Raw genomic sequence first — 4,798 nt, forward strand, 5'->3', positions numbered from 1 at the left:
TGTATGTGTGTGGGGGGGTACATACACCCAGGGGGAGTCAGAGAGGTCCAAGGAGAAGAGACATGATGGTAAATAATCTGGGGCTAGATAAAGAGGACCAGTCAGAGACCAGTCACAGAGGACCATACGGAGGCAAGGTCAAATGGTGATGTCACTGTGTTGTCCTGCCAACTGGAATGTGCATGACAGTGCTCACATATGGTCCTTCACTAGATTATAAGTATTGTAGAAGTAATCGCCGCTCTGGGATAAATCACATTTTTTAAATGTAATTTAATTGAATATTGTGTATCTATCTGCATGGTCCCTAAGGTAACCTTCATGTATTCTTTGAAAAGAGAACACTGATGAAAGCATTGAAGCCAAAACATTGGTGAAGTGAAATGCTTTACGCTGCAATTAGGTGGAAAGTATGTCACTTTTCATCTGTCAGCAGCACCTCACTTTGAAGGGTGTGTTTGTACTCTTCACTTTGTTATAACATAAACCTCCATAGGCTATTCTCCCATAAACAGTCACTACATTGTGACAACACCATGGACTAATAATGTATCCTAGTTGAATGAATCTCAGCTTCAGTAGAGCAGTGGCAGAGAATGACCACACATTATTTTAGCAGCTTGGACAGCACTCTCATTGTCCAGTTCAGGATCCTTGGACAGCACTCTCATTGTCCAGTTCAGGATCCTTGGACAGCACTCTCATTTTCCAGTTCAGCACCTTGGACAGCACTCTCATTGTCCAGTTCAGGATCCTTGGACAGCACTCTCATTGTCCAGTTCAGGATCCTTGGACAGCACTCTCATTGTCCAGTTCAGGATCCTTGGACAGCACCCTCATTGTCCAGTTCAGGATCCTTGGACAGCACCCACATTGTCCAGCAGCACCATGGACAGCACTCTTACTGTCCAGCAGCACCATGGACAGCATTCTTACTGTCCAGCAGCACCATGGACAGCACTCTTACTGTCCAGTTCAGAACTCTCACCGACCAGTTCAGCACCACGGACAGCACTTTCACTGCTTCAAGAGGTTCTCCAGAGCTTCAGGGTGTGCAGGCTTTCGCTCCATCCTATCACTAACACAGCTGTTTCAAGTAATCGTCTAATCCTGATCTTCAGTCTAGGCAATGATCTGAAGCAGGTGTCTTACTGAAGGACTGGAAGGAAAATCTGCACCCCCTCTGGAGAAACCTGTGTGAGACAGTGTGTGAAGCAGTGAGGGGTCTGTCCGTGGTGCTGAACTAATGTGAGGCCAGTCTCTGCCACTACTGCTCCCACAACTATTTTCCATGGTGTTGTCACGATGTGGTCACTGTTCACGGCGCCTCAGGTTGAGACTCGAAGGTGGAAAACCCTTGTTTTAAAAAAGCAATTTTAAACCAGTCTTTTCTAGTTGTGTCTTTCCTAGCAGGGCCAGACAGTAATGACCCTGTAGTTTAGTCTACTAGGCGAGATAGATCTGTAAAGACCTGCAGGTTCACTTCACCTGGTATACTCTCTGGAATGAGAGAGAGAGAGAGAGAGAGAGAGAGAGAGAGAGAGAGAGAGAGAGAGAGAGAGAGAGAGAGAAGTGAAAAAGATGGTGAGAGAGGGAGAGAGAATAAGAAGAGATAGAAGTGAATGAGAGGGAGAGAGATTACAATGAAAATTGGAGGGCAGAATTAGCCCCTCCAGAGTTTATAAGGCAAAGAAGACAAAGTGAGAGACTGAGGCTGAAACAGATGTAGGTTAATATAGGGAAAGACCTTGGCCCAAAAAGGCAAGGAGTACCCCACGTGAACACGCATGCCCTGGGCTGGGTGCGCTCACACTGCACGCGCTAAACTAATTACTTGCAGTAACTAGGATATAACTAAGTCGCAACAAAAACTATTCCATGTCAAAATTACTCACAGGGAAAAACACAAAGACACGCTCTCACGCTCTCTCTCTCTCTCTCTCTCTCTCTCTCTCTCTCTCTCTCTCTCTCTCTCTCTCTCTCTCTCTCTCTCTCTCACACACACACACACACACACAGTGACTCATTCAGCAAGGACATTTAAATAATGAAATTAAGAAAGCAGTGGCCACACAGTAAAATGACAGCACATACAGACAGAGAGAGAGAGAGAGAGAGAGAGCGAGAGAGAGAGCGAGAGATTAAAGAATACAGTAGGTTACAAACGAATGTACATGTAATCACCATAATTTCCACCAGTAGGCTACCACCAGCGAGGTCTTCAGTTCACAAGTCCCTCTCCATCTATCTATCACCACAGCGCTCACACAATGTGTGTGTTTCTACTGTTTATTATAGATACGGTAGTCCCAGTTTATATCACACGACACACACAATATGCCTTAGAATGTTGTTTGGAACCCCCTCCATTGCCACACTGTCACGCGGAGAGTTTGGAATTGATAAACATAGGCAGACCAGGCGCGATAAAGAAGACTGTATCCTACAATCCGACTCAGACAAACATTAAAAGGTGTTAATGTGAGTTAGACAACATAACATAGACGTTCCAGTAACGGATTAAAGCCATCCACGACAGACATAAATCATTTTGGCGCTTTCTAAATATGATGACAACTGTCTGCGCACTGCTGGCAGATGTTCGCTACACGACACCTGAACGTGTTCAGTGAAATAGTTTATCAATCATATCCTTAATCTTATAAACCTCATGCAGTAGGGTAAAATAGTTCCGTTAAAATGTGTTTGTATATGTTGAGTTATGAGCAAAAACACTTACCCTGGCTGCCACAGGAGTGATTTCCGAATGGCGTGCGCGTTTGACAGTAATCAAGAACCTAGCGCAAGGGAGGGTTGGCGGATATCGCAGTTCTCTCTCGCTCCCTATATCTCTCTGCCCCCTCTTTCACTCTCTCTCTCATTTGTGTGTGTTACCCGCTTACGTTCCTTTACACCTCCTCTCAATCTCCAACTCCCTCTCTTTTTCACTCACACTACCATCTCTGAGCACTGCTGCGGTGGGACTGGAACTACAGTATACGGCACAACAGGGACAGCGGGGGACTGGAGAAGAGAGAGAGAGAGTGTGAAAGGGACACGAGGAAGAGAGAGAGAGAGAGAGAGAGAGAGAGAGAGAGAGAGAGAGAGAGAGAGAGAGAGAGAGAGAGAGAGAGAGAGAGAGAGAGAGAGAGGTGGGGGTGGGTGGGGTGGGGGGATGTAGAGGAAGGGAAATGCAGGGGGAGCAAACTGCAAGTTAAAGAGAATACATTTTTATTTCACCTTTATTTTGACAGGGAGTCAATGCTGAGACCAATGTCTCTTTTCCAGATGCTGTATAGCACCGCAATACACATCAAATTACAATACACACATTAAACTACACATTCATATACACAATAAAAAACACGCTAGCATACACAACAATACATGAAAACCAAAACACAATCATAAAAACAGACACATTCTTCTGAAATGCCCTAGAGGCACCAATTCCTCCAATTTTAAAGTGTATTGTAGATCATTCCACACGTAAGGTGCAAATTAAATAGAGAAATTAGTTTGGAGGTAAAGTAGACTATTACAGAAGTTTTACATAAATAATACTGTACAGTCAAATAACATTCAAGCATATTCAGGGTGATTTATGCAGCCTGTATGTGACCAGTCATTGTGGTGTAAATGTATTAAGCCATGAGTGTTCAAATTAAAGAGTGCATCATTATCACACACTACTGTTAGTGGACAGTGACCATGAATGTGTAACTACAATCTAGAGGTGCTGACAGTAGATACTAACTAGATACAGTAGATGGGAATGGTTGAACACCACTCAAATGAAATATAGCCTACTGTAACCTGCTCTCTCCATCCCTCCCTCCTCTCCATCTTGCCCCCTCCCTTTTCTCCTGTGGTCTCTGTCCCCCGTTCTATTTTTAGATGGCTGGTGGAGGAATCCTATATTTTTAGTAGCGATATCAATAGACTGCTGCACACTCTGACCTCATGGGGGAGAGAGAGAGAGAGAGAGAGAGAGAGAGAGAGTGAGAGAGCGGAGGAAGGTTATGTCACAAATTCAGAATGATTGACTGACCCAAGATAAGTGTGAAGTGGGTATAGGCTTTATATATCAAAGCTACCCACACAGAAACACATTCACGAAAGTCCGTTTGAATGATAAGATCAGATGTATTCGTACAGACGCAACAGTCGTCATTACACAATAAATACATCTCTATCATTAAGCTATAACTGTAACACATACAGTCTATCATAATAGGAAAATAAACCAGAAAGGCTTGTGTGAAACACAGTGGGTCATTTTGACAGGGGGAACAGAGTGGAGGAGACAAGACAATCATTATCTCCTGTAGAATGAAAGGAGGAAGATGAAGAAAGAGTGAAAGAGGTTCAGCACTGCAGCTAAGCAGAGAGAGAGAGAGCTAGTGAGGTGGTGGGAGGCAGAGAAAGAGAGATGAAGGACAGAGAGGTAAAAGAGAGGGTGAGTGAGAGAGGAGGGAGGTAGAGAGAGAGAGAAAAAGAGAGAAGTTGATGAGATTTTAATGTGAAGGTCAAATTGTTATAACACAGATCTCTATGGGGACATAGTACTCCCAACGTGATGGTGATGGTTTGAGTGAAGGGGGGTGAGGAGGGTGAGGAGGGGAGGTAGTGCCTGTGGGACTGCTGCAAGGGAAGGAGGAAGAGAGGAAGTGAAATTGAGACACTGAGAAGGTGGTTTTGCTGGTTCGACAACTACCACAGTAAATGAAGAGGATGTTACGTGTGTGTGCGTGTGTGCGCGCGTGTGTGTGTGTGTGTGTGTGAATGCAGGGACAGA

The sequence above is a fragment of the Coregonus lavaretus genome (genome assembly GCF_964263955.1).
Source record: "Coregonus lavaretus genome assembly, contig: HAP1_SCAFFOLD_5364, whole genome shotgun sequence".
Classification (NCBI taxonomy): domain Eukaryota; kingdom Metazoa; phylum Chordata; class Actinopteri; order Salmoniformes; family Salmonidae; genus Coregonus; species Coregonus lavaretus.